Genomic DNA, 24,099 nt, shown 5'->3' with positions numbered 1-24,099 from the left:
CTCCTTCCATGCTGTAAATTTCTATTATTCTATGATTCTGAGGCTTGTCAGGTGATTAGGTGCCAGCGTTGTCAGTTAAGCAATGCTTCAATTTAAAAATTCTCATTCTTGTTTTCAAATACCTCCATTACCTCACCCTGACCTTTGTAATCTCCTTCAGCCCCACAGCCCTCTGCACTCCCCTAATTCTGGCCTCTTGAGCATCCCCGATTTTAATTGCTCCACCATTGGTGGCCATGCCTTCAGCTGCCAAGGGCCTAAGAACATAAGAACATGTGAAATAGGAGCAGGAGTAGGCCACCTGGCCCCTCGAGCCAGTTCCACCATTTAATAAGATCATGGCCGATCTGATCATGGACTCAGCTCCATTTCGCTGCCCGCTCTCCATAACTGTTTAATCTCTTATCGCTCAAAAAATCTGTCTATCTCTGCCTTAAATATATTCAATGACCCAGCCTCCACAGCTCTCTGAGGCAGAGAATTCTATAGATTTACAAATCTCTGAGAAAAGAAATTCCTCCTCATCTCAGTTTTAAATGGGCGGCCCCTTATTCTGAGATTATGTCCCCTAGTTTTAGTTTCCACTATGAGTAGAAATATCCTCTCTGCATTCACCTTATCGAGCTCCCTCATTATCTTATATGTTTCAATAAGACCACCTCTCATTCTTCTGAATTCCAATGGGCCCAACCTACTCAACCTATCTTCATAAGTAAATCCCCTCATCTCCGGAATCAACCTAGTGAACCTTCTCTGAACAGCCTCCAATGCAAGTATATCCTTCCTTAAATACGGAGACCAAAACTGTACGCAGTACTCTAGGTGTGGCCTCACCAATACCCGGTACAGTTGTAGCAGGACTTCTCTGCTTTTATACTCTACCCCCTTGCAATAAAGGCCAACATTTAATTTGCCTTCCTGATTACTTGCTGTACCTGCATACTAACTATTTGTGTTTCATGTATAAGAATCCCCAGGTCCCTCTGTACTGCAGCACTTGCAATTTTTCTCCATTTAAATTATAATTTGTTTTTCTATTTTTTCTGCCAAAGTGGATAACCTCACATTTTGCCACATTATACTCCATCTGCCAAATGTTTTCCCACTCACTTAGCCTGTCTATATCCCTTTGCAGATGTTGCGTGTCCTCCTCACAATTTGCTTTCCCACCATCTTTGTATCATCAGCAAACTTGGCTACATTACACTCGGTCCCTTCATGCAAATCATGAATATAGATTGTAAATATTTGAGGACCCAGCACCAATCCCTGCGACACCCCACTAGTCACTGTTTGCCAACCGGAAAATGACCCATTTTTCCTGATTCTCTGTTTTCTGTTAGTTAGTCAATCCCCTATCTATGCTAATATATTTCCCCCAACCCCGTGAACTTTTATCTTGTGCAGCAACCTTTTATGTCACACCTTATCGAATGCCTTCTGGAAACCCAAATACACTACATCCACTGGTACCCCCTTATCCACCCCGCTCGTTACATCCTCCAAGAACTCCAGCAGATTTCCCTTTCATAAAACCATGCTGACTCTGATTAAATTATGCTTTTCCAAATGTTCCGCTATTGCTTCCTTAATAATGGACTCCAGCATTTTCCCAGCGACAGATGTTAGGCTAACTGGTCTATAGTTTCCTGCTTTTTGTCTGCCTCCTTTTTTAAATAGGGGCATTACATTTGCAATTTTCCAATCCGCTGGGACTACCCCAGAATCCAGGGAATTTTTGTAGATTACAACCAATGCATCCACTATCTCTGCAGCCACCTCTCTCAAGACCCTAGGATGTAAGCCATCAGGTCCAGGGGACTAGTCCGCCTTTAGTCCCATTATTTTACCGAGTACTACTTCATTAGTGACAGTGATTGTATTGAGTGCCTCCCTCCCTATAGCCCCTTGATTATCCACTGTTGGGATGTTTTTAGTGTCTTCTACCTTGAAGACCGATACAAAATATTTGTTCAACGTCTCTGTTCGGGCCCCATTATTAATTACCCAGTCTCATCCTCTAGGAGACCAACATTTACTTGCCACTCTTTTCCTTTTTATGTACCTGTAGAAACTCTTACTATCTGTTTTTATATTTTGTGCTAGTTTACTTTCATAATCTATCTTTCCTCTCTTTATTAGTTTTTTAAACGTTCTTTGCTGGCTTTTAAAAGTTTCCCAATCCTCTGGCCTCCCACTGGTATTGGCCATATTGTATGCCCTTGTTTTCAATTTGACACCCTCCCTTATTTCCTTAGTTAACCACAGATCGTTATCTTTTCTCTTACAGTCTTTCCTTCTCATTAGGATATATTTTTGTTGCGAGTTATGAACTATCTCCTTTAATGTCTGCCACTGCTCATCAACTGTCCCAGTCTGTAATCTATTTTCCCAGTCCACTTTAGCCAATTTTGTCTTCATACCTTTGTAGTCTCCTTTATTTAAGCTTAGGACACTGGTTTGAGAACCAACTTTCTCACCCTCCAACTGAATTTTAAATTCAACCATGCTGTGGTCACTCATTCCTAGAGGATCCTTTACTACAAGATCATTTATTAATCCTGTCTCATTACACAGTACCAGTTCTAAGATAGCCTGCTCCCTGGTTGGTTCCACAATGTACTGTTCAAGGAAACTATCCCAGATACACTATATGAACTCTTCCTCAAGGCTACCCTGGCCAATTTGCTTTGTCCAATCAATATGAAGGTTAAAATCGCCCATGATTATTGCCGTTCCTTTATTACAAGTCTCCATTATTTCTTGATTTATACTCCGTCCAACAATATAACTACTGTTAGACTATGCCCACCAGCAACTTTTTTCCCTTATTATTCCTTATCTCCACCCAAACTGACTCAATATCTTGATCTTCTGAACCAATATCGTTTCTCACTGATGCACTGATCTCATACTTTATTAACAGTGCTACCCCATCTCCTTTTCCTTTCTGTCTGTCCTTCCAAATTGTCATTACCCCTGAATATTTAGTTCCCAGTCTTGGTCACCTTGCAACCATGTCTCTATAATGGCTATCGGATCATACTCATTTGTATCTATTTGTGCCATCAACTAATCTATTTTTTTACGAATGCTACGTGCATTCAGATAAAAAGCTTTTAAATTTGTTTTTAACATTTTTTCCTGCTTTGATCCCATTTTCTGATTCACCTTTATGTTTATACATTCTGTCCCTTCATGGCATGCCCTGGTTTTCATTTCCCTCTCCTAAGCTCTGGAACCCCCTCTTTAAATCTATCTGCCTTGAAACCTCTCTTTCCTCCTTTAAGACGCTCCTTAAAACATACCTCTTTGACTAAGCTTTTGGTCATCTGCACAAATATCTCCTTCTGTGTTAAATGTTCGATATTAAATTTTCTTTGATAACATGCCTATGAAGCGTCTTGGGATGTTTTACTACGTTAAAAATACTATATAAAGAGAAGTTGTTGTTGTTGATTGCCGCACATGCCAAGATGCCACCAACCATACCCTGGCAAACTTACCTGAGAATGACTGTGGGAATCTATCTGCTCAGGGCCTGGGTCAGTAGAGGGGAAGATGCCAAGCTGTGCCAGCAGATGTAAGGACACCTGCAACTATCATGCAGCAGACGGCTGTCACGTGCAGGGAGAGTAACAGTCAGCTGAGGCCTGAAACTTGGCTGCACCTTCTTGCAGGCATGTTGTACTGCTGACCGGTGGGATTGTGCCAGAGGGAAAACCTCGTAAGCACCTCATAATATACTCTGGTGCTTATTTTAAAACTCCATTTGCTATTTGTTTTTTTTAACTTCTTGCCTCCAGTGTTTGCTTCTAAGTCGCTCTATGGCCGCGATTTCGCCAACAATGGCGAGACTGGTGTGGTGGCATTGGTTGCGAGTGGGGAATGCGCTCCTAGCTCCATCCCGCCCTCTCAATACAATTGTCCTATGATTGGGCTTGTTAAGCCCGCCCTGCGAGGGTCCTGGCCAATTAACAGGAAGCGGGTCTGATGATGTCATCTGATGATGCTTCATCAGCCGGTTTCCTTGAAGGGACCATGGCCAACTATTTTTTGACAGTTGTGCTGTCAGTGTCCTACAGCATTAAGGTGCTGCAAACACTGTACAAAGGTGCACGGCTGCACCCTGCTCTCCCATGACTCCCTCCAGATGCTCTCTTCCCTTCCAATGCATGGATGGGACTACCCCAGGACACAAAAGCAGCCTGGTTGCATGTTGTACAGGAGAGCACAAGCAGGGATGTCATCAGAAGGATCTGGTTGCAGTGGCACACCTTTCAATGATCTCAGTAGATCACGAAACGTTACTGCAAAACCACACTCAACCTCATCCTGCTGTGCTACTCATCACATCCCCATCACTCTACATTACCTACCCTACTCCTGCACATCCTTACTCACACCAACTGACCTTGCACCTTCACCCATCCCTCTCTCTCTCTATCTACATTATAACTTCCCCATCTCACTAGCCACCCCTCATACTCAACCTCATCCTTGTCCATTCATACCAACGAATAACACACTTGGATGTTTTAGCTAATGTTCATGTAGAGTTTCTGCTAATGTGTTATCAAACATTGAAATTTGTATTTTGAACACTTTGTGTTCTTGGACAGATTTGTGTGCATCTTTAGAAGTGGCTTAGTGCATTGTAGTGAATGATCAGTCATAAGGGTACCTTGCACAATGGTAATGAGTGTGAAAGAAATGGCTTGGGCATTGCTAGGATGCTTTATAGTGCTGATGTAAGGTGGTACTAACCTGGTGCATCATGTGGCAGCCAGGGTACACAGCATCACGTGAAGAAAATGTGACCATGATGAGGCCTTCCCTGGCCTCCCAGGCAACAATGTGGTCAGATGCTGATGTCCTGTGTCTTGTGCAGCATCAGGTGATTGCAGAGAAGTTTGATGTTGTTGTTGCTGATGCTGGTGTGCTTAGTGATGTTTATATTGGAGCTGATTGCGATGGGATTCGGAGGACCTCGATGAGATTTTTTCAAGGGCACCGATGCTGCTGGAATAGATGGCAGATGAGGTTGAGATGACAGAAGTGATCTGTCAATGGTGAGAGAGGTTGCTACAAGGAGGTGACAGTGGATAGAGAGTTCGCTACAAACACTTCCGAACTGCATTCAGCTCAAAAGTTTATTCCAAATCCTGAAGGCTTGAGCTTTTGAAATTGGAAAGTGAACAGCTGTGAAATGGTAGCTTTTGTACCACTTCTGCAGCTGTCAACCAGCCAAAGCAATGGAGAGTCACTGAAAACCCAACGCACTTACTTCGCATGAAACTGGAGGTAACACGCATGACATGGAGGGACGGCTAACTCATTGAAAACTTGGTAAAATGGTAAGTGCCTGGGTAAAATCCTTTTAAATTCCTTTAAATTACCTCTAAAGCATCTGAACTGACTGGCCCGCCACTTGGCGTCAGGTGTGCAATCTGCATGCAGCCCTGACAGTTGAGAAATTGACACGGAGGTGAGTTCAGAGCAGGATCCCGCCCCGCTGTCAATCAGGGCCATTTTGACAGCGGGCTCGCCTCCAAACGTACACTCACAGGACTTGGAAGACTCTGGCCGAGGTATTTGTTTTTCTCATTCCCGGTCTGGTGCTTGCATTTTTAAGTCTCACCCTTGTGTTCTTTTTAAGACCTATTCCTGCTCTGGTGTTGCTGCTTTTTCTACGTCCTACTCCATTTGGGTTTCTTAAGTTCCATTGTTTTTGCTTGTTTGTCCTGCTTTTTTTAAAATGCCCCCATGCCCCTGTTTCTTTCAAAACTTCACCACCAACACTTTTTAAAGTCCTGCTTCTTGGCTGATTGCAATTTTGTTCAGCTTCCTCATCTCCCCCATGCTGCTCCCTACATGGGAACTCCCTGCCTGTAGGAAATAAAGTGAAAGGAAATTTGTTGAAAACGCAAAACGGTCAAAAAGATTTTTAAAAAGATTGAAGAGAGACTAAGTGGAGGATGAGAGGGAGATAAATTTGATGGCGGAGAGACAGAAGTGAGCGAGAAAACTCAAAACTGATATGAAGGGACAAGGGTGAGAAACAGATGTGCAGCAGGAGTCTGAAAGAAACACAAATGCAGGAGGAGATCAAAATATTGAAGGGAGAGAGCAGTAGAAAGAGAGATGAAGGAAGGACATGAGAGGCTGAGAGCTTTTGGTGGGATTCAGCAAAAAAAGTATTGCTAGACTCTGAATCAGTTTTGTTCTAATGTTTTGGCAAGAATATATTGACCCAGCTTGTAGGTGGGGCATGCGTGTGGGCAGCCTCCGTGTCCCTACAATCACCTTCTCCATGTTTCCGCCTATGGGGAATAGTGTATCTGTTTGTCAAAATCTGTCCGCCTATCAGCTGGCCTGCCACCACAGTAAATGCTTTAAACAACCTAAAGCTGATTCCAGGCACTTCATTTGCTCACATTTTATCTTGGCTCAAGGGGCTGGTTTTTCTGGTCCTTTGCCCTCCGCGTTTCGCCCCGCAGTGGCGTGAAAGGCAGCGTTCAGCTCTCCTGCGCCCCATCGCGATCCGCCGGTCCAGTTTTGCGGCGGCATTAACAGCTGCTGCAGGTGTGCAATGCCTCTCGTTGTGACACCAGCGGTACTTTGGACTTTTGCCTGATCCGTCCGCCCGGAAGTGTGCCTGCAATGACTGCCTGGGGAATCAGTGCGGTCCGGCATAGCCGGCAGTGCAGAGGAAGGTAAAGTGCTCCGAAGGTAAGTTCGAGTGTTTGTTCTTTTAACCTTTTTAGCGATTTGTGTTGTAGTGGCGTGGGCAATGTTTTGGGAATGTTTTTGTGGTTTTTTTTTAAGGTTTCCCCCCCCCCCCCCCCCCTTTAGGCCTCTCTCGGAGCGCACATGGCAGTTTAGTTTGCGAGTTTCCTTGTGCCACAAAAAGTGTACAATGCTTCCCTAAACGCTGCGCCCCCTGACGTAGGGCCCAGATGCCAAAACTTCCTTACCAAAGCACAAACTATTCCCGGCTGGTAACTTTCCCACCCTGCCTCCCTTTTCATCCTGAAAACAGAAAAGCCTAAAATCCAACCCCAACTTGCCAATCAAAATCAGAATACAAATAATCAATGCCTAGTACAAAGGAAGATGGTTGTGGTTGTTGGAGGCCCAGGACATTGATGCAGGTGTTTGTCCAGGCAGTGTCCTCAGCCCAGTTATCTTCAGCTGCTTCATCAATGATCTTCCCTCCAGCATAATGCCAGATGTGGGGCTGTTCACTGATGGTTGCAGTGCTCAGCTCCATTCCTCAGATACTGAAACAGTCCATGCCTGCATACAACAAGACCTGAACAGGGCTGATAAGTGGCAAGTAACATTTGCACCACACAAGTGCCAGGCAATGAACATCTCCAATAAGAGAGAGTCTAATGCACCTCCCCTTGAAATTCAATTAACCTTATCATCACAGAATCTCCTACCATCAATATGCAGAACAAAGCAGCCCACTTGATTGGCACCCCATCTACCACCTCAAACATTCACTCCCTCCATCTACAAGATTTACTGCAGAAACTCTCAAAGGCTTCTTTGACAACATCTCCCAACCCGAGACCTCTACCACCTAGAAGACAAGGGCAGCAGGTGCATGGGAACACCACTAGCTCCAAGTTCCCCTCCAAGTTATAAACCATCCTGACTTGGAAATATATCGCCGTTCCTTCATTGTCGCTGGGTCAAAATCTTGGAACTCCCTACCTAACAGCATTGTGGGAGGATCTTCATCACACGGACTGCAATGGTTCAAGGGCAATTGGGGATGGGCAATAAATTCTGGCCCTGCCAGCAACACCCACATCCCATGAATGAATAAAATAAATCCTGGGGGGACATCACCATTGATATATGTACCTTCCCCTACCCTCCCACAATCTAGTCCCCTGCCCTTGCAAAAGCTTAATTCTGACTCACTGTAAGCAATGCCATAGGATGCCTGTTATTAGTACAACATAATAAAAATATTGGATTATCCGAATATTCTCATTGCTAAATAATTTGTCACTGATTTTCAGGACTGTTGCCCCTAGTTTTCTAGTTCACAAGGTAAGAGATATCTGCAGACCTTTAAACATCAAAAAAACAGCAGCAGTGCATCTTTCAGCCAGTTGAGGGCTGTTGCGTTGTACTTTGTAATGTCATTCAAATGGTTTTCTAAACGTGCGGAGATAATAACAAAGATGAGTATTGATTCTGCTTTCTCATTGAGAAACTAACTATAAACATTAACACCCATTCCACCTACTGCACAAGCTAGCCATAATATTATGAAGCACATAGATTGTAATTCTATTTAAAAAATTGAACATCATCCAATTAACCAGTCAAGGGTTTATGACAACGTGCCACAAATCTGCATTGGATTTAAGGAATGGAAGTGTCTCCAGTGAAACTCCAAGAGAACAGATTTCTGGACAGTTTCTCAAGGGGAAAAAAAACTACTTTGATGAAAATGCACACTGTTTTATTTCCTTTAGGTAATGCTTGTGGCTTGTTTCATTAAGCACTGTTCCTTCTGTATGGATAATGGTTAAAAGAAGATAATATTGAAATATTAGTTATGCTATGGTTACATTGAACATAGGAGATGAACAGAGGGTATACCATGGCCAGTAGTGTGGTATAATAACTATTAGCACATAAAGCTGACTGAATATCTCATGAAGAATGGAACCGTTCATCATGTCTTCTATCATGTCTTCTACTTATAACACTTGCAGTATTTTTAAATCAGAAAAAAGTTAATGTAATCAATATTGTTGTAGCTATTCCTCAGATTGGGTATTCTGCAGTCAGTTTTATTGTCGCCTGTGCATACATCAAATTTCTTTTCCTAAACATTCTGAAATACTTTGAGTGAGCTGTTGTAAGTTCAGTCATGTCGTAGATACCAAGCCATCAATAAATACTGTTTAGCAATACCTGGTTGATTTAGATGCAACTGCAATCTTGGATACAGCAATTAAATCCTCAGAAATAAATGGTTGCATTTCAAATATGATTAATATTGGTAAGATTGCTGCTAAATATGTTGTAATTTAAAAATATATATATTTAAATTGTATTAACAATACAAACAATAAATTCCGCTGTATCATTCAATTAAATAAATCCTGATACCAGCGCTTGTCAAATAATTTGGTTTAATATCAAATCATTTAGTATATCATTACTGGAGGTTTATAAGTTTACAGGAAGCCATTTCTTACAACTTTTCTGTGACAGCCTTTGCAGAGCAATCTAAAACAAATTCCACTGTCCTACTCTGTTATGCTCATAATAAAATAATGCAACTGAGTACTGTAGGCAGTGAGTAAGTATGACCTTAGCTCCTTTATTTAAACTCCAGAGTGCTGGTACAGCATGGGCGGCCTGCTTATATACAGTGCTCCCAAGGGATGCTGGGATCCCTTGGGACTCCAACAGGTAGGCCCTCTGGTGGCGGTATGATACAGGTTGCCTAGGGTTACATACATAACATCACTCCCTCCCAAAGTCAATAGTACACTTATTTACAGGGCGAGAGGATCTGGGGCTTTTCACTCCCTTGTCGATCGTCTTGGTACAAATGCAGGTGTGGGTGAGTTGGTTGGTTCTTCGCTGGGCTGTTGGGCAGCTGGCCTTGCTGGGGATGGTGAGTTCAGCTTCGTGTTGAACCGTGATGTCGGTTGTCACGTGTGTGTGTGTTGGAGGGTCGAAGTTGGTGGTGTCCTCTTCGGGTTGCTCATGGCTCTTTGTGAATCGCAGTTTGATTTGGTCCAAATGCTTTCTGTAAGTTAGTCCATTGGCAAGTTTGACCTGAAACACCCTACTCCCTTCTTTGGCTATGATGGTGCCAGCAAGCCATTTGGGACCATGTCCATAGTTGAGTACAAATACAGGGTCATTGACTTCAATATCATGTGACAAGTTTACGCGATCATGGTACATGCTTTGTTGATGCCACCTGCCCTCGATGTTATCATGCAGATCAGGGTGGACAAGAGGGAGCCTTGTTTTGAGCACCCTTTTCATGAGCAGCTCAACTGGGGGAACCTCAGTGAGCGAGTGGGGTCTGGTGAGGTAGCTGAGCAGGACTCGGGACAGGCGGGTCTGCAGGGAGCCTTCCGACACACGTTTCAAACTTTGCTTGATGGTTTGGACTGCCCATTCTGCCTGGCCATTGGATGCCGGCTTGAACGGGGCAGATGTGACATGCATCATCCCATTGCGGGTCATGAATTCCTTGAATTCAGCGCTGGTGAAGCGCAGCCCATTGTCACTGACAAGGGCATCAGGCAGGCCGTGCGTGGCTCGTAGGCTTTCGATGTTGGCAGTGGACGTGCTTACAGACATTATTACACATTCAATCCATTTTGAATAAGCATCCACAACAACCAAAAACATTTTGCCTAGAAACGGGCCCGCAAAGTCAACATGGATCCTAGACCACGGTTTGGAGGGCCATGACCACAAACTTAGTGGTGCCTCTCTGGATGCATTGCTCAGTTGAGAGCAAGTGTTGCATTGGCATACGCATGACTCTAAGTCTGAGTGGATGCTGGGCCACCACACATGGGATCTGGCTATAGCTTTCATCATTACTATGCCTGGGTGGGTACTGTGTAGGTTGCTTATGAACGTTTCTCTGCTTTTCTTAGGCAAAACCACGCGATTATCTCACAAAAGACAGTCCGTCTATATGGACATTTCGTCTTTGCGCTGCTGGAACAGCTTGATCTCTTCATGCATCTCTGCTGGGACGCTGGACCAACTCCCATGGAGGACACAGTTTTTTTACTAAGGACAGTAAAGGATCCTAGCTGGTCCAGGTCCTGATCTGGCGGGCCGTAACGAGTGACTTTTCGTTTTCGAATGCATCTATCACCGGTGGTGGGCAATGGTAGCCGACTGAGAGCATCAGCGCAGTTCTCTGTGCCTGGTCTGTGGCGGATTACATAGTTGTATGCAGACAGTGTGAGCGCCCATCTTTGGATGCGGACAGAGGCATTAGTGTTAATCCCTTTGCTCTCTGAGAATAGCGATATGAGCGGCTTATGGTCAGTTTCTAGCTCAAACTTGAGAGCAAACTGATACTGTTGCATTTTTTTCACCCCGTAAACGCATGCCAGAGCTTCTTTTCCAATCATGCTGTAAGCTCTTTTGGCTTTGGACAAACTCCTGGATGCATAGGTGACCGGTTGCAATGTTCCGGATTCGTTAGCTTGTTGTAACACACACCCGACCCCGTATGAAGATACATTGCAAGCTAGTACTAATTGTTTACATGGGTTATACAGAACAAGCAGTTTGTTGAAACATAACAGATTTCTGGCTTTCTCAAAAGCAGCCTCTTGTGATTTCCCCCATACCCAGTCGTCTCCCTTGCATAGTCGCACATGTAGGGGTTCTAGCAAGGTGCTTAACCCGGGTAGGAAATTACCGAAATAATTGAGGAGTCCCAGGAACGACCGCAGCTCCGTCACGTTCTGTGGTCTCGGCGCGTTCTTAATGGCCTCCGTCTTTGCGTCGGTGGTTCTGATGCCGCCTGCTATGTTTCTTCTCCCTAAGAACTCGATCTCTGGCGCCAGGAAAACACACTTCGAGCATTTCAACCTGAGTCCCACGCGATCCTGCCGACTTAAAACCTCTTCCAGGTTCTGCAAGTGTTCGATGGTGTCCTGACCTGTGACCAGTATGTTGTCCTGGAAAACCACGGTGCACAGAACCGACTTTAGTAGGCTCTCCATGTTCCTTTGGAAAATTGCCATGGCTGATCGAATCCCAAACAGACATCTATTGTAGATGAACAGACCTTTGTGCATGTTGATGCAGGTGAGGTCTTTCAACGATTCCTCCAGCTCCTGGGTCATGTAGGTCGAGGTCAGGTCCAACTTGATGAACATCTTTCCTCCAGCCAGGGTCGCAAATAGGTCGTTTGCCTTGGGTAGCGGGTACTGGTCCTGCAGAGAAAAACGGGTTCATCGTTACTTTATAGAAAGATAGAAACATAGAAAATAGGTGCAGGAATAGGCCATTTGGCCCTTCGAGCCTGCACCACCATTCAATAAGATCATGACTGATCATTCACCTCAGTACCCCTTTCCTGCTTTCTCTCCATACTCTTTGATCCCTTTAGCCATAAGGGCCATATCAAACTCCTTCTTGAATATATCCAATGATCTGGCATCAACAACTCTCTGTGGTAGGGAATTCCACAGGTTAACAACCTCTGAGTGAAGAAGTTTCTCCTCATCTCAGTCCTAAATGGCTTACCACTTATCCTTAGACTGCGTCCCCTCGTTCTGGACTTCCCCAACATCGGGAACGTTCTTCCTGCATCTAAATACAAAAAAGTCTCTTGGCATTTGCCCCAGGAATCCATTGAATTCGCAAGGCACCTCAGTTCGGCGACGTAGCTCACCATTTCCTGGCCTTCAGACCATTGACACGTGTGGAACCAATACCTTGCCATCAAAACGCTTTCCTTTGGATTTCGGTGCTCCCGGACCAGCGTACACAGTTCTTCATAGGATTTGGTTGTTGGTTTCACCGGAGCTAGAAGATTCTTCATGAGGCCATAGGTGTTGCCCCACAGACGGTAAGGAGCGTTCTCATCCCCTTCCAGCTCATTGGCCACGAAGTATTGGTCAAGTCGCTCCACGAAGGCCTCCCAATCATCCCGTTCTGAGAATTTCTCCAGGATACCAACAATTCTTTGCATTTTCGCGTGGTTGTTCGTTATCTCGTCACCAATTGTTATGCTCATAATAAAGTAATGCAACTAATTACTGTATACAGTGAGTAAGTGTGACCGTAGCTCCTTTCTTTAAACTCCAGAGTGCTGGTACAGCATGGGAGGCCTGCTTATATACAGTGCTCCCAAGGGATGCTGGGATTCTTTGGGACTCCAACAGATCGGTCCTCTGGTGGCGGTATGATACAGGTTGCCTAGGGTTACATACATAACATGCTCTCTACTAATAAACCTGTATCTTCCTCTGATTCAAATATTTAGCCAATTTTCTCTGAACAGATGCATGCTGGGAATTTCTTTGGGCCTTCTCCCACTCCAGTGAACTTACTCACTGAAACAGGATTCCTCTCAAACTTCCGCCAAAGTTGTGGGGGGGGAAGCAGAAGTCCCGAGGAAATTCCTTGCAGCAATGGTCTCTCTCTCTCACGTACTCCCTGTGGCAGAGCATTCCATCCTCCAACAGCTCTCTGTGTAGAGACATTTCTCTTAACCTCTCTTCTCAGTCTCAGTGATAATTTCAAATTGATGATTCCACATCAGGAAGGTTTTCTCAATTCACTTTTTAGGTTGAAAAACCTCGCTTAAATACCCTCTTAGACGTATCAGCTGCTGTAGAAATAGAGTCTCTTCATATCTATATTTCCCATCACTGGCATCATCTTGCTGAATCCACAGTTGTGCTCTTTATGTCCTTCCTTAAATTGGGCAGTGAGGACTACACACAGCATTCTAGTTATGGCTTAACCAATGTTATCATATTATCATACAGGACAAAAGGAGGCCATTTGGCTCATCGTGCCTGTGCTGACTCGTTGGTATAGCTGTCCAATTAATCCCACTCCCCCGCTCTTTCCTCATAGCCCTTGTAATTTTTCCTTTCAAGTATTTATTCAATTCCCTTTTGAAAGTTATTATTGAAATTGCTTCCACCACCCTTTCAGGCAGTGCATTCCAGATCACAACTCAATATGTAAAAAAAGTTTGCTTATTTTCTCTGGTCCTTTTGCCAATCACCTTAACTCTGTCTTCTCTAGTTAGTGACACTTCTATCAAAACAATTCTTGATTTTGAACACCTCTATCACATCTCCTCTTAACCTTCTCTGTTCTAAGGAGAACAGCGCTAAATTCTCTAGTCTCTCCACATAACTGAAGGCCCTTATCTCTGGTACCATTCCGGTAAATCGCTTCTGCACTATCTCTAAGGTCTTAACATCCTTCCTAAAGTGTGTTGCTCAGAACTTCCAAGAAAAAAACTCCAGCTGAGGCCGAACCAGTTTTTTTATAAAGATTTAACATAACTTCCTCGCTTTTGTACTCTATGCCTCTTAATAAACCAAGAATTCCATATGCTTTTTTTAACAGCCTTCTCAACTTGTCCTGCCACCTTCAAAGATTTGAGTACATAAACCCTCAGGTTCCTACATGCACTTTAAAATTGTACCATTTAGTTTATAGTGCCTCTGCTCATTCTTCCTACCAAAATGTATCACTTCATACTTCTCTATAGTAAATTTAAACTGCCATGTGTCTGCCCACTTATGTCCACCTGAAGTCTGTTATAATTAGTAAGATTCTTCACATTCTGTATCAATTCATGATAACCTCTTTTCTCTATGCCCCTATTCATAAAATCAAAAAGTGTATTGGCCTTTTTGTAGCTTTATCTACTTAATCTTGCTCTTTCAGGAAATATGAACTTGATAGCTCAGTTCATCCATATCCTACAGTGACTTTCAATTAAGTGTATACATGTATTTCTTGTTATCGCTTAACATTTATTACCTCAAATTTAAATTGCATCTGCCATCTGTCTGCCTATTCCATGAACCTGTCTAAATCTGTCTGATGACTTTCATAGTATTCCTCACAGTCTGCCAAACCTACGATTTTTGGGTCATCAGCAAATTCCAAGTCAAAACTATCTATAATGCAGAATCAAAGAATCTTACTGCACAGAAGACGTCCATTGGGCTCATCATGCCATCCAATTAGTCCCATTTCCCTGCAATTTTCTCCCCTTCAAGTATTTATCCAATTCCCTTTTGAAAGTTACAATTGAATCTGCTTCCACTACTCTTTCCAGCAGTGCATTCCAGATCATAATGGGTCTGAATTTGTGGTTGACGGTGAAGCTAAAGAGTACCCCGCCTGTAAAGTCGTGTCCCTGCAGTACCGACTCACACGAGGCACATGCTGAAGCCAAGGTCACTCAGGACCTGCACCTTTATTACACAGCTCTCAAATGCCACACTTGCGTGAGACCTGTCTTTATATACCTGTCTGGGACAGGTATCCAATGTCTCCTGCAAGTGCACCCCTGGTAGTAAGGTAAGCTTGTGGTTACAGGTCATCTCTAGTTACAGTCATGTATAGCATGGTAAGATACAGTTATGTACAGTAGTGTAAGATACATGACACCGCCGACCTCGCAAGTAAATCCGCACCTAACTCGTATGACCCCCCCCGTGAGAATTCGTTTAAAATGCTACAGAGCTCCGTGCAGCGTATTCCCGCACGAGGCCCAGGAGTGCACCGTTGTGCATATGCAAACCTGGGTTCACGTGGAGCGGTGGTTCTTCTACTTCCTGATTCTTAGCCGATGAGCTATTCATTCGGGTCTCTCCAGCTTTCATGCCGCCTGTAGCTGATGAGACTGTACTTGGCTTCATCTAGCAGCTGACTCTGATGGCAGAAATAAACCAGCACCATGTCATTCATTTGATCTAGACCGCTAGACAAAATGGCTGGAATAATCATTGCAAGAGCCTATCTCGGCACTGTGGCACGCTGACATTTACTAGTGTTTCATATAGCAACGCATTCTGAAACAAAGATTTGTACACTCACTGAACAAACAGCTTTATCTTGAACTGTATTAATCATTATGCTTTACTTTTGAACTGGGATAGGAAACAAGTTCATGTTCTAACTGAGAGACTGACGCGAGATCATTCTGTGATGTAGTTATGTTACTGTAGATAGCGAGACAGTCACTGTCCTCGGTGGCATATATTCTACAAAATATCTAGGTCAATTTCCTCAGTAATTATAACACTAAACATGCCATCTGGTGACAGATTCAGGACATCTAAAAATAAAAATGCTTCCGTTCACATGATTTAAATTAAAACAAAAATGGCAATATACAATGCTTGTTCTAAATTTGCATTTTCTGATTTTAAACCACCTTCTTGAAGGATACACAGCCTAACATAGCTATGTACAATATATAATCGATGGTACCTATTAATTGTTGTGTGTTAGAACTTATTCCCAATAAAAACCTTTCTTCCGGTCCCCTTATGCTGTGCAACAGGTTTCCTGCACCTGCTTGCATAAGACTTAAAAATTGAAAGCATAATTACTTCAGAGTAGGTGGGCAATTAGCCCAACATTTTGCCAGCATGTTGATTTCTATCAGGAGGTGAAAGACACAGCGAAACCTCTGCGTATTCGTAACTTGACATATCGCAAATTTGGGATTTAGCACATATGCAGAAATCCCGAACTTGTGGTCAGTTTCAAATGCGGTATGATGGCGAACACTGACAATTCATCATCATGCTGCATTAAAAAAAAAAATCTCCTCTAGCATTTTTGCCAATGACATTAAATCTTTGCCTTCGAGTTACTGACTCTTCTGCCATTGGAAGCAGTTTCTCCTTATTTACTCTATCCAAACAGTTCATGATTTTGAACAGCTCTATTAAATCTCCTCTTAACCTTCTCTGCTCTATGGAGAACAACCCCAGCTTCTCCAGTCTCTCCACATAATTGAAGTCCCTCATCCCTGGTATAATTCTAATAAATCTTTTCTGCATCCTCCCTAAGATCTTACCAGGCTCTGAAAGTGTAGTACCCAGAACTGAAAGCAATATGCCAGCTTGGGCCTAACCAATGTTTTATAAAGGTTTAGCGTAACATCGTTGCTTTAGTACTCTATGGGGGAATTGTAATTTAACAAAACTGGTGAGTTAGAAGCTGGGGTGGGTAGTTAGAGTGTTAAAAGTCAGATTCGCAACCTGAACCCACCTCTAACCTGTCAACTTCCGGTTTTAACGGAGGTGGGACGGGAGGTACAATGGGGGTGGGCAGCCAACCCGCTGCCAGGAGGCGAGACACTAATTTAAATATTACAATGAGGCTGGAAGTTTCTTCTTTAACATACATTTTGTGTTTAACTGTAGCTGGTCAGGTTTTACACACCCCATAAGCAGTCAAGGAGTAGGCGCGCCTTCCTGACTTGACCTGTGAGGAAGCACCACACCGGCAGCGGGGATAAAAGAGCGAGCAGCCAGACCCTGCAGGGAGTAACGTGAGCAGGTAAGAGAGGGTGACAAAGGAGAACAGGGCGCCTACATTTGACATCACAGGAAAGCAGGGAAGTGATTGGTTGGTGAGTTTTTCTCTCTCTATTCTTGCTTTAAATTAAGGGCCTTAAATTAGGGGCCGGGGTTAAAAACTAAATCTAATTAATAAAATGCATTATAGATGGCAGGGCAGACAATGTGTCACGGCTACAACATGTGGAAACATTGAGGTCCACGACGGCCATATCTGCAGCAAGTTGTCTGCTCCGCGTTGATGAGCTGAAATCCGGGCTGCAGACACTAGGACGCATCAGGGAGGGGGAGAGTTACCTGGACACCACGATCCAGGAGCTAGTCACACCAATTAGATTAATTAATTCAAATTTGATCCGTGGTCAGGGACAGGAGGGTGTGACTATGAATGAGGAAGATATGGGGTTAGATTTTCCATTTTTGGGCTTATCGCCCAAAAATGGGCGTTATTAATGGCGTGGGCGGTAAAAATGGGTTTTCAGATCGCCTGCTTCTCGCCCATTCTCAAAGCACCTAGTCTCCATTTTTTTAAATGGGCGTTACCGAGATCGATATGAAATGGGCGGTAGCGTTAAATCTCGCTGACCTTCCGCCATAAAGTGTTGCCATCCTTAGCAATGACATGACAACACTCGCTTCAGGAGGTCAAGGGTCATCATGACATGCGCAGAAGAGGAGACAGAGAGAGAGGGAGCTCAGAGGGACTGAAGGCGTGTCTGGGTGTGGTGTGGCTGCTTTGGGAGGAAGGAGAGAGATTTTAGAGCTTCACAGCAAGTAGAGTAAGAACAATTAGCTGTTACCAGCCACATATTTGCCCGAATTTGGCCTATAATGGAGGGAGAGGATGAGGCATCACAGCATTACAGTGGAGACTGATGCTGGAGAGAACAGTGAGGTGGGAAATGAGCACATTGGAGGGCGCAAAAGAGCCAAGAGGTTCTCGGACGAGGCAAATGCCTCCCTCCTGCAGGAGGTTGAGTCAGGCTGGGGTGATTTGACACAGGGAGAGCGTAGAAAGCACACCCCAAAGGCCTACGAGAAGATATGGACCAAGATAGCAGAGGTGATCTCGTCGGCAACCAACGAGGGTCGTGAGGGCAACCGATGCCACAAACGATGGAATGGACTTGTGGAATCCGCAAGAGTAAGTATTACATTGATTTATATGTATTATGTATTTACATGGTTTTAATTGTAACAGTCATGAGTGACTATCAGCAGATATGAGGTCTTTCACTTTTAGCGGGAATGTTTTACTCAAAACCTGCGGTCACGGTTCACATCTTTAGGTAAAGTGTTATATATCTGAACTTGTATTTACTCTGTACAGCCACCAGAGGGCTCATTTCCCAGAGTCCCAAGGGATCCCATAACCCCTTGGGAGCACAGGTATTTAAGAAGGCCTCACAGGTTGGAGAGGCAATCTGGATACTGGCAATAAAAGACTAAGGTCACACTTTACTTTGAGCTCACAGTGTTCAGTCTGACTCTTTCTCCATACACAATAACTGGCGTTGAGATACAGATAGCGAACCCAAAGATGCAGAGAACAGTGGGCATCCTGGAGAAATTTTCGGAGGGAGATGATTGGGAACTTTTGTGGAGCGACTCGACCAATACTTCATGGCCAACGAGCTAGATGGGGAAGAGAGCGCTGCCTAACATAGAGCGATCCTCCTCACCGTCTGTGGGGCACCAATGTATGGCCTCATGAAGAACCTGCTCACTCCAACGAAACCCATGGAGAAATCATACGTCGATTTGTGCACACTGGTCCGAGAGTATTTGAACCCGAAGGAAAGCGTTCTGATGGCGAGGTATTGGTTCTACACCAACAAAAGTTCTGAAGGCCAGGAAGTGGCGACGTATGTCATCGAGCTAAGACACCTTGCAGGACATTGCGAATTTGAAGGACATTTGGAGCACATGCTCAGAGACTTTTTCGTACTTGGCATTGACCACGAAACCATACTTTGCAAGCTTTTGACTGTAGAGACCCCAACCTTGAGTAAAGCCACAGCGATAGCCCAGGTGTTCATTGCCACCAGTGACAATACTGAGCAAATCTCTCAGCACACAAGTGCTGCTACAAGTACTGTGAACAAAGTGATGTTGTTTTCGAATTGTAATGTACAGGGCAGGTCACACATACCTGCAGCTACACGTCTGCAGATGTCTCAGAGTCCCCCATCAAGGGTGATGAATGCAAGGCCATTAACACCTTGTTGGCGCTGCGGGGGTGATCATCGTTTCCATTCATGCCGATTCAAAGAGTACATTTACAAGGGCTGTGGAACGATGGTATACCTCCAACGAGTGTGCAAGCGAGCTGCTGAGCCTGTTAAACCTGCAAACCACCACATTGTAGAGGAGGACAGATCCATGTAGGATCACAACAAACCAGAGCCTCAGATCGAGGAGGCAGAGGTACATGGGGTGCACAAATTCACCACAAATTGTCCCCCGATAATGCTGAATGTTGAACTAAATGGACTTCTGGTGTCAATGGAGCTGAACACGGGCACGAGCCAGTCCATCATGGGCAAAAAGACTTTCGAAAGACTGTGGTGCAACAAGGCCTCAAGGCCAGTCTTAACTCCAGTTCGCACGAGACTAAGAACTTACACTAAAGAACTGATTCCTGTAATCGGCAGTGCTACTGTAAAGGTTTCCTATGATGGGGCAGTGCACAAGCTACCACTCTGGCAGGTACCGGGCGATGGTCCCACGCTGCTCAGCAGGAAACCTGGGAAAGATTCACGAACTGGGATGACATCCGAGCGCTATCGCCCGCTGACGACACTTCGTGTGCCCAGGTCTTAAATAAATTTCCTTCGCTGTTCGAACCAGGCATCGGGAAATTCTAAGGAGCAAAAGTGCAGATCCACCTAATTCCCCAGGCGCGACCTATCCATCACAAGGCGAGAGCAGTATCGTACATGATGAGAGAAAGGGCAGAGATCGAGCTAGACTGGCTGCAACGTGAGGGCATCATTTCACCAATCGAGTTCAGCAAGTGGGCCAGTCCTATTGTCCTAGTCCTCAAAGGAGATGATACCATCAGAATCTGTGGTGATTACAAAGTAACTATCAATCGTTTCTCCCTGCAAGACCAATACCCACTACCAAAAGCCGACGACCTCTTTGCAACGCTGGCGGGACAAAAGACGTTCACGAAGCTGGATCTGACTTCAGCCTACATGACGCAGGAACTGGAGGAATCATCGAAGGCCCTCACCTGCATCAACATGCACAAAGATCTTTTTGTTTATAACAGATGCCCATTTGGAATCTGATCAGTGGCGGCGATATCCCAGAGAAATATGGAAAGTTTACTGAAGTCGGTCCCGCACACGGTGGTCTTCCAGGACGACATCTTGGTCACAGGTTGGAACACAGTCGAGCATCTGCAGAACCTGGAGCAGGTTCTTAGTCGATTCAACCGCGTGGGACTCAGGTTAAAACGCTCGAAGTGCATTTTCCTGGCACCTGAAGTGGAGTTCTTGGGGAGGAGGATTGCGGCGGACGGCATCAGGCCCACCAATGCGAAGACGGAGGTAATCGAGAACGCACTGAGGCCACAAAACATGACGGAGCTGCGGTCGTTTCTGGGACTCTTGAACTACTATGGTAACTTCTTACTGGGTCTCAGCACACGGCTAGAACCACTGCATGTCTTACTATGAAAAGGGAGCGAATGGGTTTGGGGCAAAAGCCAAGAAAATATCTTTGTAAAAGCGAGAAAATCGTTATGCTCAAACAACTTGCTTGTGTTGTATGATCCATATAAGCGTTTGGTATGTACCCAGGGAGGCGCCGCTAAGTTTGTGGTCTTGGCCCTCTAAACCGTGGTCTAGGGTACACATCGACTATGCAGGCCCGTTCTTGGGTAAAATGTTCCTTGTGGTTGTAGACGCGTATTCCAAGTGGATTGCATGTGAGATAATGTCGGCAAGCACGTCCGCTGCCACCACTGAAAGACAGCAGGCCATGTTTGCCACACACGGCTTACCCGATGTCCTGGTGAGCGACAATGGGCCATGTTTTACCAGTGCTGAGTTCAAAGAATTCATGCCCCGTAACGGGATCAAGCATGTCGCATCTGCCCCGTTTAAACCAGCGTCCAATGGTCAGGCAGAGAGAGCACTGCAAACCATCAAGCAAGGCTTGAAGACGGTAATTTAAGGTTCACTGCAGACTCGCCTATTCTGAATCCTGCTTAGCTACCACACGAGATCACACTCACTCACTGGGATCCCACCTGCTGAACTGTTCATGAAAAGAGCACTTAAGACAAGGCTCTCGTTAGTTCACCCTAATCTACATGAACAGGTAGAGAGCAGGCAGCTTCAACAAAGTGCATACCATGATAGCGCAAATGTGTCATGTGAGATTGAAGTCAATGATCCCGTATTTGTATTAAATTATGGACAAGGTCCCAAGTGGCTTCCCGGCACTGTCATGGCCAAAGAGGGGAGCCGGGTGTTTCGGGTCAAACTTTCAAATGGACTCATTCACCGGAAACACTTGGACCAAATCAAACTCAGATTCACGGACTACCCTGAGCAACCAACCTTGGACCCTATCTTTTTTGATCCCCCAACACTCACACCAGTGGCAACCGACACCACGGTTAACCACGAAGCAGAACCAATCATCCACAGCAGCCCTGCAGGGCCCAACACACCAGGCAGCCCAGCAAGGTCAGCTGCACAGCAGCCTAGCGAGGGCCCAACAAATGAATCAACAACACCAGCTTTCACACCGAGACGATCAGCCAGGGCAAGAAGGGCCCCAGCTCAACTCACATTGTAAATAGTTACACTATTGACTTTGGGGGGGAATGTTGTTATATAAGTACAGCCACCAGAGGGCTCATTCCCCAGAGTCTCAAGGGATCCCATAATCCCTTGGGAGCACAGGTATTTAAGAAGGCTTCACAGGTTGGAGAGGCAATCTGGAGACCTGCAATAAAAGACTATGGTCACACTTTACTTTGAGCTCACAGTGTTCAGTCTGACTCTTTCTCCATAAACAATATAAAGAATGATAATTTTCATAATATTCTTGATTACATCTGTCGGTTATGTGTTGTATCAGTCTCTGTGACAGTACCTAGCAATGATATCATGTAATGATCTCATGCCATGTCGTCCTGTCACCTTTTACAGAAGAAGTTATCGACGATGAGGTCCTTGCAGAGGCGAACGGGTGGAGCGCCACCAGTCCCCAGCGACATCACTAAGCATGCACTCGTGGGGAAGCACACCCGGACAGCCACGAAAGTCATATATGATAGATGATTTCAAAAATTGTCATCGAAATAATGCTGGCCTAATGAAAATTATTGCAGTGCTAATGTGTTGATGGTCATGAAATGTGATGTCTGCGATGATTTTGAAAGCGGTGGTGCTTTTGTTGTGCATACACTGTGTGTAGTGCTGGACTCACCTTGTGACCCTAGCACCCGCTTCTCCTCTAATAACCTCATTTGTGTTTTGCAGCAGCGTGGCTCCAGGCAAGATGACAGAGACCAGAAGGTGGGGGCGTGGGGTCCGACTTCCAGATGATCTTATAACTGGTGCTGAGGAGCTTCGATTCTCGCCCGTCAATCCGCTGGGTCTGTTCTCCACGGATGAGAGCGCGGACTTTGAGGAGCCTGCATCGCCACGCTCCGGAAGCCATTCCACCCCAAGGCCATCTAGTGGTCCTCCGGTCATTCCCGCCTCCAATCTGGTGGTACTGACCCCAAACACCACGCCACAGGGCACCCCATTTGTCCCCAGGACGGCGCCGACCCCGCGGAGGCCTCGTGGATGGGGCAGGTCTGTTCCACGAGCACCACATGAGAGCGGAGAGAAGGTACAGTCGTCCAGGAGCACTGTAGACATTGGTGACCAGCTCATCGAAGCATTGAGAGACATATCCCGACAGCTGGCCACCATGACTGAGTACATTCCGCGGATGGTGGAGGCCCTGGATGCGATAGCCAGGAACACTGCTGCAACAGGCCTCCCAGTGGTCCCAGAGTGTGGCACTCCACCCCTAGGTTCCACACTACTACTGCGAATGACAGATGAGAGCAAGGACCAAGATCCTGCTTCTGCATCAGAGAATGTTGCCCCCTCGGCATACCCCACTTCCGAAACCATGCAACCACCACATCTGCCTTCATCCCCCGCAATGAGGCACCACCTGAGGAGCTCCTCGGCCAGCCGCCATGGAGCGAGGAGGGGAAGGGGTAGAGGGGGGGAGAAGAAGCGGAGTGGGGGAGGAAAGTGAGGTGCATGTCAACAGGTGATCAGGTTATATCGCATCGAAGCATAGAAACATAGAAAATAGGTGCAGGAGTAGGCCATTCGGCCCTTCGAGCATGCACCGCCATTCAATAAGATCATGGCCGATCATTCACCTCAGTACCCCTTTGCTGCTTTCTCTCCATACCCCTTGATCCCTTTAGCCGTAATGGTCATATCTAACTCCCTCTTGAATGCATCCAATGAACTGGCATCAACAACTCTCTGCGGTAGAGAATTCCACAGGTTAACAACTCTCTGAGTGAAGAAGTTTCTCATCATCATGGTCCTAAATGGCTTACCCCTTGTCCTTAGATTCTGACCCCTGGTTCTGGCCTTCCCCAACATTAGGAACATTCTTCCTGCATCTAACCTGCCCAGTCCCATCAGAATTTTATATGTTTCTATGAGATCCCCTCTCATTCTTCTAAACTCTAGTGAATACAGGCCCAGTTGATCCAGTCTCTCCTCATATGTCAGTCCGGCCATCCCGGAAATCAGTCTGGTGAATCTTTGCTGCACTCCCTCAATAGCAAGAATGTCCTTCTTCAGATTAGGAGACCAAAACTGAACACAATATTCCAAGTGAGGCCTCACCAAGGCTCTGCATTAAGACCTCCCTGCTCCTCTACTCAAATCCCCTAGCTATTAAGGCCTACATGCCATTTGCCTTCTTCACCACATGCTGTAACTACATG

General features: G+C 45.3%; 1 long non-coding RNA gene across 1 annotated transcript in view; it reads left to right on the top strand.

The window, feature by feature from the left end:
- Positions 1-6,620: 6,620 nt before the first annotated feature.
- Positions 6,621-24,099, top strand: part of LOC139260049 (uncharacterized) — a 97,843-nt gene continuing 80,364 nt past the window's right edge. Inside the window, exons 1-2 of the long non-coding RNA XR_011592708.1 lie at positions 6,621-6,732; positions 16,950-17,158. This is a non-coding gene — a long non-coding RNA (uncharacterized lncRNA). The remainder of the gene's footprint in view (positions 6,733-16,949; positions 17,159-24,099) is intronic.

This window comes from Pristiophorus japonicus, chromosome 1, assembly GCF_044704955.1.
Source record: "Pristiophorus japonicus isolate sPriJap1 chromosome 1, sPriJap1.hap1, whole genome shotgun sequence".
NCBI classification, from domain to species: domain Eukaryota; kingdom Metazoa; phylum Chordata; class Chondrichthyes; family Pristiophoridae; genus Pristiophorus; species Pristiophorus japonicus.
This window is presented reverse-complemented; position numbering and strand designations above follow the sequence as displayed.